Raw genomic sequence first — 13,853 nt, 5'->3', positions numbered from 1 at the left:
CTGTCTACTTTTCCATTTCTCCCTTTGTCACAAGTCAAAAACAGCCTGCTTTGGAACCAAAGAGGATGCATAGAAATAATCATACAAATTAGGGAGCTGATAACAAGCCAGTTTCTTGACCCACATCAAAGGATTTTTGAGTAAGTGAAAAATACTAGGTCAAGAAAAGCCATCTAGCTTTGCTGAGCTCTTTGAAACCATTCCCAGTGACCAGATTATGGTCAGGCTATTCACATCAGGCTCTCAATGTATCAGTCACTGCTGCAGGAAAGACTCTACAAGGCAGGAAAGCCACTGGAGCCTCTATTCCTCCCCTCTCTGCCCAGAAAATTCTAATATCTCCTGTTCTTCACTTCTCTGGCTTAGGCCCTGCTCACCTTTGAGTGACAATATCAACTATTTTTCACACACACACACACACACACACACACATTCTTCCTCACTTTCTTTTGCCTTACCCAGCTTAATCGAGTGCAATATGTTAGTTATGAATGCTATTATTTATTATTTTGTTTTGTTTACATTCTATGTTATTTATATGACTGGTATTTATCTAGCACCTGCCCATTCATAAAGCACTTTTCAGACATATTCATTTATCTGACACCCGCAATATTCTGATTGAAATGATTCTGTACTACTCCCATTTTTCCACGAGAAAAGTAAATGAAGCACAGAGTTTCCAAGAGGAATAGCTAGAAGTCTCTAAACCAGGATTAAAATTCAAATCCTGGACTCTCTACTATTTCTCCTGATCCTAAGAATGATTCTGGTCATGCATGCCACACACCCACATCATTCAAGATGCTGACAACATTGTCATTTCTGCATTTATTCTGTCAGCAAATATTTAATAGGCAGAGAGTTCACAGACTGTAATGACTAAGAGCAGGACTCTGAAGCCAAACTGCTTGAGTTGACATTATAGCCACATACTAATTATAAATTTTAAGCAAGTTATTGAACATCTATGTAATAACTCTGTAATTCAGGCTCCTCGTCTATATATTGTGAGTTCTTATGTATATTAAATCACCATACGGGGCCTAGCATACAGTAAACACTCTGTGTATCCAGTGTTTTCATTAGACACCTGCTATAAGGATACAGTGGGAAACTGTGCATAGTGTTGAATAGCCACACAGGTCGGTGCCCTTGCAGAACTAACATCCTGGGCCTCTCATGTCAATCATGTCTCCTTTTACCCTTCCTGGTGGGAGAAATCTCTTAGGTCCAATATTCCAAGCATTCTGGGGAGGAAAAAAAAATGCTTCAGGACTCTATGCTGCTGCATCTTAGGAAAATGCCTAGAGAGATGCAGACAATATATTAATCGATTCTCTCCATCAAGGCAAAGAATTTTATTTAAATGCTTTCAACATTTTTTTTAAATTATTGGTACTCAGGTGATCTTGTGTGTGGACTTTTCTCACTCACCTTTCTTATACCCCTTTTTCACCTGCTATCTGGAGTCACTGACAGCCATCTGCAGGTCACTCCCTGCATTTTGCTCTGGAACGAATCCTGGCCCTAGACAAGGTAGACATTAGGAACCTAAGTCCAGGAATAGAGTGAGCTCAGCATCAAACCTGATAGCCAGGGTCTGATCCTGGGGGTGAGGGCAGGTAATTGATTTCTGATCATGTTCCATCGCAGCTGAGTGCCTGCCTTGACAGAATTCTGGGCAGAGCCACAATTCCTTCCTGACAGGGGTCCTGCTTTGTTCTCTCTGGATCTTGCTCCTCTGCGCCCATTTAGTGAACAAGAATCCAGGTCCTGAAGCTCAGCACATCGCTAGCCCGTCCTCTATGTGTTCTCTGCCATCATACCTGAACCTTTTGTATAGTTTTTATGCTCCAGCGACCACCAGTGACTCAACTCGCCTCTAATCTACTGCCAAGACATGCACCTGTGACTTCTGTTGTGATGTTCCTAATGCCACGTACCTGCATGAAATGAAAGGCTTTGGCCGGGCGCGGTAGCTTACGCCTGCAATCCCAGCACTTTGGAAGGCCAAGACAGGTGGATCACCTGAGGTCAGGAGTTCAATACCAGCCTGGCCAACATGGTGAAACCCCGTCTCTACTAAAAACACAAAAATTAGGCCAGCCGCGGTGGCTCACGCCTATAATCCCAGCACTTTAGGAGGCCGAGGCAGGCAGATCACGAGGTCAGGAGATCGAGACCATCCTGGCTAACACGGTGAAACCCCATTTCTACTAAAAATAAAAATAAGAATAAAATTAGCCTGGCATGATAGCGGGCGCCTGTAGTCCCAGCTACTCAGGAGGCTGAGGCAGGAGAATGGCGTGAACCTGGGAGGCAGAGCTTGCAGTGAGCCAAGATCACACCACTGCATTCCAGCCCGGGCAACAGAGCGACACTCCATCTCAAAAAAAAAAAAAAAAAATACAAAAATTAGAGGGGTGCGGTGGCAGGCACCTGTAATCCCAGCTACTTGGGAGGCTGAGGCAGAAGAATCACTTGAACCCAGGGGGGACGAGGTTGCACTGAGCCGAGAATGTACCACTTCACTACAGCCTGGGTGAAAAAGCGAGACTCCATCAAAAGAAAGAAGGAAAGAAAAAGAGGGAAGGGAAGGGGAAGGGGAGGGGAGCGGAGGGGAGGGGGGAGGGGAGGGGAGGGGAGAAGAGAAGAGAACAGAACAGAAAGGAAAAGAAAAGAAAAGAAAAGAAGAGAAATGAAAGTCTTCACCAAACCAGACAGATGTCTTTCCTCTGCCTAAAAGTGACTCTGCCCCACACCATACATCACATCTCAGAGGACTGTAGACTTTTCAGATCCATGGAACTCCTGACTTGATTGTTACTCAAACTCCCAAACCCATTCCACAAACTTGCCCCAAAACGTTGGCACTAAGAATATCATCTCTATTTGAAAATACACAGTCAGAGGAGACAAAAGAAAAAAGAATGAAGCACACCTACGGGATCTAGAAAATAGCCTCAAAAGGGCAAATCTAAGAGTTCTGGGCCTTAAGGTGGAGGGAGAGGTGATATTCTTAGTGCCAACATTTTGGGTTGAATGCATAGTCTTCAGGAACGAGTTAAGATAAACTGATATCCATAGTTAGGAAATCAAAAAGAGAGAAATCCTTTTTGCAAAAACAGAACAGTCTAGGAGGGGAATTTCATGATTTCTCTCTTTATAGGTGAAGGAAAATGTAGAAAGCGCTTACCCTGTAAATCAGTGACAGCCAAAATGGAAAGTCAGATCCACGTGCTGATAAAACCCAAACTCCTGTCAACTATGCCAGCCACTCATAGGAGTTTCAGCAACGGAAGACTCCAAGCCAGTACACACACCTTAACATTCCTTCATATTTTTTACTTGCAGGACAGCAATGCCAAGAGGAAACCAGAGCCATGTGACTGAATTCCTCCTTCTGGGACTACTGATCCCGAGCAACAGGGGTGGCTTTTTGTCAGCTTCCTGGCCATGGGCCTGGTCAATGTGATTGGCAACTCAGCCATCATTGCAGCCAACTGGGGAGAGGCCCACCTCCATACTCCACGTACTTCTTCCTCTCCAACCTGTCCTTTGGGGACATCTGCTTTACAAACGACATTGTGCCCGGGATGCTGACAAACATGTTGAGAAAGACCAAGAAGGTCCCCTTTGCCCAGTGCCTCGCCCAGATGTATTTTTTGTGGCCTGTGAGATCACTGAGAGCTTCCTCCTGGCTACCATGGCCGTTGACCACTACGTAGCCATCTGTAACCCACCCCATTAAACCATGGCCATGAGACCCATGTCACTCCTGCTGGTGATGACATTCTGGGCAGTGTCCCGCTGTCACTCACTCACCCACACGGTTCTCATGGCCTCGCCTGTGGGCCCAACCTCATCCACCACTATTTTCTTATTTTGAAATTGTATACATTTTGATTGACTGTAGTCACCCTGCTGTCCCATAGATCTCAAAACTTATTCCCTCTGTCTATTTTTATTTACTTATTTTGAGATGGAGCCTCACTGTGTTGCCCAGGCTGGAGTGCAGTGGCGTGATCTCAGCTCACTGCAACTTCCGCCTCCCAGGTTCAAGTGATTCTCCTGCCTCAGCCTCCCAAGTAGCTGGGACTACAGGCCCACACCACCAAGCCCAGCTAATTTTTGCATTTTTAGTAAACACAGGGTTTCACCATGTTGGCCAGGCTAGTCTTCAACTCCTGACCTCAGGTGATCCGCCCGCCTTGGCTTCCCAAAGTGCTGGCATTACAGGCATGAGCCACCACACCCAGCCTTATTCCTCCTATCTGAAACTTTGTACCCTTTCACCAACAACTCCCCCATTCCCTCCCTCTCCCCCTCCACAGGCCCTGGGAGCCACCATTCTACTACCGTCTGCTTCTATGAGTTGACATTTTTAAATTCCATAATACAAGTGAGATCTTATGGTGTTTGTCTTTCTGTTCCTGGCTTATGTGAGTTAGCATAACGTCCTCCAGTTTCATCCACATAGTTGCAAATGATAGAATTTCCTTCTTTTTGAAGGCTGAACATCCTACTGTGTATACACTACATTTTCTTTACCATTCATCCCATCGGTGGACACAGGTTGATTTCTTATCTTGGCTATTGTGATGGCTGCTGAGCAATCATGGATACGTGTGGGTATCTGAGAGAGCTCAGGGCCTTTTACTTTACCACTTTGGCTGTCTGTGATAATTCTCTGTCAGAAACCCACACATATCCACACTGGTTCCCTCTCCAAGTTCAGGATATACTCCCTTGGCCTGTTCCTCCTAGGAACGCAGCTAGCCCATATGTCCCAGCCTTTCTCAGAACTAGGTGTGGCCATGTAACTGAGTTCCAGCCTAAGGAATGTGGGTGGAAAGCAAGCACATTGCGTTTGGGCCCGGCCCATACAAGAGTCCTATCTGCCACCATCTCACTCTTAACCCAACCACAGGCTGAAGAGAGATGTGTCTGAGGAAACAGAGGAGGGCAAAAGGAGGGATTCTGAGACCCTGAATGAGCACATGGAAAATTTTTTCACTTTGGACTTTTAGTCAGCAAAGAAATAAGCTTGCTTTTTTGTTTGTTTTCTTTTTTCTTTTTGGAGAGAAAGGGTCTCATTTTGTTGCCTAGGCTGGTCTCAAACTCCTGAGCTCAAATGATCCTTTGGCCTCGGCATCCCAAAGTTCTGGGCTTAAGAAATAAAGTTTTATTGGCGAGAAGCCAGGGATGGGTGTGGCCTCAGGAAGTACTGACAGGTGCTGGAGAACAGGAACAGGATTAAATCACGGAAAGCTATGATTGGCGACCTATAGAGTTTGGATTATTTTCAATAGATAGAGCAGGCCTAACTCTCCAGCTTTATCTCTGGTCTTGCCGTCATATTCACTGTAAGTTTGAGTCACATATGGCTACGTACACATCCCCAAACGCAGCATGCCTGGCCACAAGACAGTTCCTCTGTCTTAAATATTCTTCCCCCATGACTCTCTGGCCATCTTTTACTTACACTTTCAAGAATCAGTTCAAGTATCCTTTTTACTGTAAATGCTTTTCTCAACCTATTCTTAACCCCCTAGCTCCACCCAAGCATGAACATAATGTTCATTTTTCTGTTTTGCCAAAGCTCCTACACATTCCTATTTTGTACAATTGGTCACTCTATGTTATAACTGGATGATTACATGTTTCTCTCCCCCACTAGACATAAGAATGAGGATTTGTTGTGATTGATTGATTTCTAGCATCTAACATAGTGTTGAATGCATGAATGGAGGGTTTTAATCAAAGGAGCAACATAATCAAAGGCAAAAAGGTTTTCAGCATATTTTTGGGTTTTCTCATTCTAAGACTCTGATTGATAACAATGTCTCCATTACATCACATATGGTAGGAAACCCCTTAGATTTCTCTGTTTGCTATTTCTGGGCATAATCTATTCCTTCACCTTAAGTCTTAAAACATTTCACAAATGTAATTATTCTTTTGGTGGCACAGCAACAAGAACTTGTCCCAGTTTGGAATTAATTTTTAAGTTCTTTACAAAAATTTAAAGACATTCTGTGCCTGGTACATTATTTATAACTTTAACAGTTATAAAGAAGATCCACTATAAGCCAGACCTTGTACTTGTGGACAGGAGATGCATCAGTGAACTAAGAAGAAGGCATGGCCCTACCCAGTGGAGAAACAGCTTGGTCAGCATTACCAGAATAGGGAAGGGGGACAGGGTAGGTAAGTTTGTAGAACATCTAAAGATGGGCTAGTACCTTGAAGGGGAAAATAGAGGAACCATCAAAGACATTCTCCAGTGCAGTCTTACACAACAAAACAGAATAAATGTGGAATTTAGGAGCAAGAGAGCTCTGGATTTGAGCCTCGCTCTAGCACTTCCATAGCTCCAGCTACAGCAATGCAACTTTGCGCAAGTTATTTAATAAGACTAGACCTCTATTCCTTCATCTATAAAAACCAGGACACTGCACTTGAAGAACTGCATATGAAGTGTCACATGAGCATTCACTAAATGGTTATTATTATGTGAACATATTTTCATCCTTGAGCTTATTTAATTCTCTAGGCAACCCTCTCTAGCATACTGGTACCTACTAGACCCATGTGAATAGATGATAAACCTACAATTCAGAGAGGCTAAGAGTTTGCTGAAAATCACAGCTATTCATTAACTGACCAGAACCCAGGCATCTTCACTTCCAGTTCCCTGTTAGTAGCGCCACATACCCTCCCCCAGCATCTCAGGGACAGCTCCAGGCACAAACCTTCTCAATTTACCAACCTCCAATCTCTCAAAATCACTGTGATAACAAGCCACTAATGATCTGAGCTTTGAAGAGACTTCTCACCGTGGAATCCTGAGGCTCCACCATCTCTACTCTTCTCCCAAGCCCCCTGCTTAATGAGCTCCCTGGGGGTGGTGGATGGAAAGACTGCCTGTGTCCCTGGGGCAAAGTTACACAAAGGGCAGGCACCTCCTCCCAGGTTCCCACTCCTTCAGCATTCAGTGAAACTTGAAGGGACCGGTAATGGTAGCTGGAGATGGAAGATGGCCTCATTTCCCTGATCCCTGGGGCTACATCGAAAGATGACTATCCTAACAGGGAGAGAAGTGCTGAGATGACAACCACACACAAAACCCCCAGGGGCTAACAAATCCTGCCCCCACACAAGCTGTACCTTTTCCTTCCTTGCCTGATGTGAGAACTCTGCCTGTCTCCCTAGCCTTATTAACTCCCCTAATCACCAAGGCCAGTGAAGTGAAGGAGAAGATTCCTGGACCCTTGATTGGCCACCCTGGAGGTCACCATCCTTTTTCTGAGTAAGTAGCTACTATCTTTATCTTCAATCTCATCACTACACTCAAATCCTACTCACATCACTACACTCTAGAGTGTTAGAATTTAGAAAGCATTTTGCTTGCCATCCTCTTCTGAGCCTCAGCATAGGTGAGACTATAAACCAGGTCATACTTACTAAATGTTAGGAATGCTGCCTAAACTTCCAATGCCACAGTCTCCACATTCCCAAGGTTCTCCTTCTCCTATAGGCTTAGGTTATCTTCTGGCAGTCAGTGAAGGTGAGTTGAGTGAATATAAATCATGAATATAAATCAATCAGTCAATTCGCAAAAGAGAAGCATGACTAACATCACTAGCAAAGAGTGAAGACGGATAACAGAATACTGTCAGGCTTAGAATCCTTGGCTCTTCAATTTCAATCTAAGATGTATTAGACATATCCAACTGTGATCACGAAGAGTCAAAGGTACAATTTAAGAGACAGTGAACTTCCTTTACTGGTAATATTTCATCTAGATGACCTGGCATCTGTGTTCCTGATGGGTTCATGCTCTGGGGAATAGAATGAAAAATAAATCCCCTGAATTCTATGTAAGAGTTGAGATTCTTTTTCTTATTCATAGACTTTACACGCAAAGAGTTGAATTAACCACATGCCCCAATCGATGACATATTGCCAACACTTTTGTTTGCTTCCTCACTCACTCGTGAACCTGTGTACTCACTCTGTACCTCTGTTACTCTCCCCCATTCTAACATGTTTAATGTTTAATTCTGTATATGGATATACATGTTGTTTTGCTGCATTTTTAATTTACATAAATCATCTTGTATTATAGAAGTCATTTATTTTCTTACCCTTTTTACTCAGATTACATTTTTTAAATCTATCAGTGTCACTAGGCGTAATTCTAGTCGACTGTTTCTAAGAAACTCTACAGTGTGCTTCCATCACATTTACCAGCCCAGTCATGGACTTCCAGATTGCTTCAAACTCCTCACCACTGCAGATGACAGTGCAAAAGCATCCTCATCCACGAGCTTTTTATATGCCTGCATGAGACTTCCTCTGTGATATACATCTAGGAGCAAGATGATTCAGTCATAGAATATACATTAACTTCACTAAATCATGCCAGTTTTCTCTTTAGACTACTGCACCAGTCTCCATTCCCATTGGCAGTGACCTAGGGTCCCTATATCCCCACATCCTTGCCAACATTTGTCCTTATTCTTCTTTCTCATAATTGCCAAGCTAATAAATGTAAAGTGAAATATGATCACTGCATAAAATGGATATTAGTAACTCATCTGTTAACATTTCAAATATCACCTCCAAGTCTTTCATATGTATGTTTGTTTTATGCATAATTATGATGTAATCAATTTAATTTTTCTACTGATTTTTTTTTAGGAAAAAAATTCAATCTTTATTCTTTTTTTTTTTTTTTTTTTTGAGATGGAGTCTCACTCTGTCACCCAGGCTGGAGTGCAGTGGTGCGATCTCAGCTCACTGCAACTTTACGTCTTCTGGGTTCAAGCAATTGTCCTGCCTCAGCCTCCCGAGTAGCTGGGATTACAGGCATGCACCACCACACCCAGCTAATTTTTGTATTTTTTAATATATACGTTTTTTATTATACTTCAAGTTGTAGGGTACATATTTTTAATATAATTTCAACTTTTAGACATTATATTAAATGTCTATTTAATATTTTCCCTAGTACAAGCGCAGGTTTGTTACATGAGTATATCATGTGATACTGACATTTGGGGCATGAATCTTATCAACCAGGTAGTGAGCATAGCACTCAACAAGTAATTTTTCAACCCATGCCTCCCCCAACCCCCAGCAGTCCAGTGTGGCAAAATTGTTCCTATCTTTATGTCCATGACTACCCAATGTTTAGCTCCCACTATAAGTGAGAACATGCAGTACTTGCTTTTCTGTTCTCACATTAATTCCTTTAGGATTATGGCCTCGAGCTGCATTCATATTGTTGCAAAGAACATGATTTCACTCTTTTTTATGGCTGCATAATACTCCATGGTGTATGTGTACCACATTTTCTTTATCCAGTTCACCACTGATGGGCACCTAGATTGGCTCCATGTCTTTGCTATTGTGAATAGCATTGCAATAAACATATATGTGCATGTGTCTTTTGGTAGAATGATTTATTTTCTTCTGGGTATATACCTAATAATGGCATTTCTGGGTCAAATGGTAGCTCTGTTTTAAGTTCTCTGAGGAACTTAAAGTTCTTTAAACTGCTTTCCACAGTGGCTAAACTAATTTACATTCCTACCAACAGTGTATAAGCATTCCCTTTTCTCCACAGTCTTGCCAGTATGTTATTCTTTGACTTTTTAACAATAGCCATTCTGACTGGTGTGAGATGGTATCTTATTGTGGTTGTGATTTGCATTTCTCTGATGCATTTCTCTGATAATTAGTGATGATGAGAATTTTTTTCACATTTGTTGGCCACTTGTATGTCTTTCTTTGAGAATTGTCTGTTCATGTTTTTTGGCCATTTTTTAATGGGATTATTTGCTTTTTGCATCTTAATTTATTTAAGTTCCTTATATATTCTGGATACTAGACTTTAATTCAATACATAGTTGGCAAATATTTTCTCCTGTTCTGTAGGTTGTCTGTTTACTCTGTTGCTAGTTTCTTTTGCTGTGCAGAAGTTCTTTAATTAGGTCCACTTGTCAACTTTTGTTTTTATTGCAATTGCTTTTGGGGACCTAGCCAAAAATTCTTTGCCAAGGCTAATGTCAAGAAGGGTGTTTCCTAGTTTTTCTTCTAGGATTTTTATAGTCTGAGGGTTTACATTTATATCTTTAATCCATCCTGATGCAATTTTTTTGTATGGTGAATTGTAGGAGTCCAATTTTATTCTTCTGCATATGGCTAGCCAATTATCCTAGCACCATTTACTGAACAAGGAGTCTTTTTCTCCATTGCTTTATTTGTTAGCTTTGCAAAGATCAGATGGTTGTAGGTGTGCAGCTTTATTTTTGGGTTCTCTATTCTGTTCCATTGGTCTATCTGTCTGTTTTTGTACCACTATCATGCTGTTCCAGCTACTGTAGCCTTGTAGTATAGTTTGAAGTCCATTAGTGTGATGCCTCTGACTTTGTTCCTTTTTCTTAGGACTGCTTTGGCTATTTAGGCTCTTTTTGGTTTCAGTAAATTTTAGAATAGTTTTCTCTAATTCTGTTTTTAAAATGATGTTGGTAATTTGATAGGAATAGCTTTAATTCTTGCTATTTCTATTCAACATAGTCCTGGAAGTCCTAGCCAGAGCACTCAGGTAAAATAAAGAAAGAGAAGGCATCCAGACAGGAAAAGAGGAAGTCAAATTATCTCTGTTCACTGATGACATAATCTTGTACCTAGAAAACCCTAAAGATTCCTCCAAAAGACTTTTAGACCTAATAAACAACCTTAGTAAAGTTTCAAGAAACAAAATCAATGCCCTGATGATTTTCCGGTCTCATTCCATTTCAACTGAGTCCCTACCCTGGTAAATAAATGACTAGGGCCTGAATTCCTGCCAGATGGAAACCTTGGCTTATTCTCCCAGGCTTTAGCCTTTTGTGGGGAACAGGGACCAGTTCCTGAACCTCGTCACCTTCCTATTCATACATTGCAGTGTTTTTTGCCATAATGTTATATATTCTCACATTTTCATTTTCCCTTGGACACTTCTTGCCTCTAAGGACACCCACCTCTTAGTTCCTCTGGGTGTTCTTTGATGCCATTCACCTCGCTGAAACATCGAGACCAATGTTGGGTAAATAGGCTCCCTCTGCCAGATACAGTACTTCAACCTTCCATCCACCACAGACAGTTCTACATTCTAATGGACATGTTGAATTTTCAGGTCCCAGCCACTCCTAGACCTTCCTCCCCATAATTAAACTGCCAAATACATTCTAAAAGTATGTTTTTCCCAAGAGGGATTAAATCCAGAAATATGATCTCTACAATGATTATGTGATTTTTTTATTTACAGGCAAAACTTAGGATAACCCACTTTTTCTTACACAGATGAGAAGAAAAAGAGAAAACATAGCCAGAAGCATCAGGTGGAGTTTAACACTCCACAGAAGAAGAGTAACTGAGGACAGACAGAGCAAAAAGATGTGTCATAGTGGCAAGCGCGGTGACTCATGCTTGCAGTCGTAGCACTCTGGGAGGCCAACGTGGGCAGATCAATTGAGGCCAGAAGTTTGAGACCAGCCTGGCCAACGTGGCAAAACTCGGCCCCAATTAAAATACAAAACTTAGCCTGGCATGGTGGTGCATTCCTGTAGTCCCAGCTACTAGAGAGGCTGAAGTGGAAGAATCGCTTGAACCCAGTGGGTAGAGGTTGCAGTGAGCCACGATCACTCCACTGCACTCCAGCCTGGGTGACAGAGCGAGACTCTGTCTTGAAAAAAAAAAGAAAAAGAAAAAAAGTGTGTCATAGTTACCACTCTTTCGGAAATGAAGAAAAATAATGACTTTCTATCTTTCCTATAATCTTTACCACTTATACTCAGAATAATCTAAGAATATAGATATTATAATTTTTGTCTTTTAAAAAACAAGAGATGAAGTGCCTTTTTCAAGTGCACAGAATTAGTTGAAAGTTGGAGGTGAAATCAAGATGTGTCCACATCAAATCTGTGAAGTTATATTATAGACTGTATATGGCTCCCCCTTATGCAGTGTGCAAGCTGAAATATCCTATACCAAATTGAAGACTCCAAGCCAGGACATACACCTAATATTCCTTCATATTTTTTTACTCTTAGGGCAGCAATGCCAAGGGGAAACCAGAGTCACTTGACTGGATTCCTCATTCTGGGACTGACCACAGACTCAAAACAACAGGTGTAGCTTTTTGCCAGCTTCCTGCTCACGTACATGGTCAATGTGGCTGGCAACTCGGTCATCACTGCAACCATCTGGGGGGATGCCCACCTCCATACTCCCACATATTTCTTCCTCTCTAACCTGTCCCTGGTGAACATCTGCTTTACCACTGTCATCGTGCCACGAATGTTAGTGAACATGCTGACTCAGACAAGGACAATCCTCTTTGCCCAGTGCCTCACCCAGATGTATTTCTTTGTGGCCTTTGGGATCACAGACAGCTTCCTCATGGCTGCCATGGCCATTGACCACTACATGGTCATCTGTAACCCACTGTATTACACCATGGCCATGAGCCCCAGGCGCTGTCTCCTGCTGGTCACCGCATCCTGGGTGACAACCCACCTCCACTTGCTCACCCACACTCTTCTCATGGCTTGCCTGTCCTTCTGTGGGCCCAACGTCATTCACCACTTCTTCTGTGATGTCCAGCCACTAGCTGATGCTCTCTTGCCCTGACACCTCTGTCAATGAGCTTCTGGCCTTCACAGAGAGCTCTTTTGTGATCCTGAGTCCTTTTACCTTCATTATTGTCTCTCATGTCTCTCTCACCTGTGCTGTTCTGAGGGTCCCCTCAGCAGGAGCCAGGTACAAGGCCTTCTCCACCTGTGGATCCCACCTCACGGTTGTGGCGCTATTCTGCAGGACCGTAACATCTGTGTACATTTGCCCCTCATCTACCTACTCAGTGACAAAGGATAGTGTGATCACTGTCATCTATACAGTAGTTACTCCCATGCTGAGCCCTTTTATCTATAGCCTTAGGAACAAGGACATGAAACAGGCCTTGAGAAAGCTAGCAAAAAGAACCGAATAGAATATGCATATTTTGCTACCTCTAGAAGTTTAGGAATCGACTCAGCAATTATATGTTAAGCACCTACTATCTGCAAGTACTTAATCTGTGGGGAAAGTAACGTAAATCATAGCTTCTGTCCTCAAAACTATTTATATTCCAAATAGCAGACAGGAGATTGTCAACAGTTTGTTTTAATAAGAGTTTGTTTTTCTTCTTCATAAAAATTAGATGAGTCATTATTATAAGCATCTTAAATTACAAAATAATTTAAGATGATAAATATCTTAAGTTATAAAATAATTCCCCAACTTCTCCCCTCTTCCTTGGTATATTTTTCCCTTTTCCTTTGAAATACCTAGTTCATGCATCTCATGTACATTACCAGTGTAAACCAGTATTTCACCATAAAAAAAAGTTTTAAAGCTTCCACGTCTGCCATTTAGTGACTTAAGTGATTTACTTAACCTTTTTAGTTTTAATTCCCTAGTCCTTTAGTATACTACTTGGGCTATAAGCCCAGATCCAAGAGTTATCAGCCCTGTGTTCTTAAGAAAGTATATTAATCTTTTTGTGCCTTGGTTTTTTTGTATGCAAAGTCAATTGTTGTTAGAGTTTAATGATCTAATAAGTGTTCTAAGACATATATGAATTATGTATTAAGAATTAGGTTGGTGAGCAAGATGGCCGAATAGGAACAGCTCCAGTCTCCAACTCCCAGCGCGAGTGACACAGAAGACCGGTGATTTCTGCATTTTCAACTGAGGTACTGGGTTCATCTCACTGGGGAGTGCCGGACGATCGGTGCTGGTCAGCTGCTGCAGCCCGA

At 42.1% G+C, this 13,853-nt stretch overlaps 1 pseudogene; it reads left to right on the top strand.

The window, feature by feature from the left end:
* Window positions 1-12,114: 12,114 nt before the first annotated feature.
* LOC112608553 lies at window positions 12,115-13,045 on the top strand (annotated as a pseudogene).
* The last annotated feature ends 808 nt before the right edge of the window (window positions 13,046-13,853 follow it).

This window comes from Theropithecus gelada, chromosome 15 (assembly GCF_003255815.1).
Source record: "Theropithecus gelada isolate Dixy chromosome 15, Tgel_1.0, whole genome shotgun sequence".
NCBI lineage: Eukaryota > Metazoa > Chordata > Mammalia > Primates > Cercopithecidae > Theropithecus > Theropithecus gelada.
The sequence above is the reverse complement of the archived record's forward strand: the minus strand, read 5'-3'. Positions and strand labels throughout refer to the sequence as shown.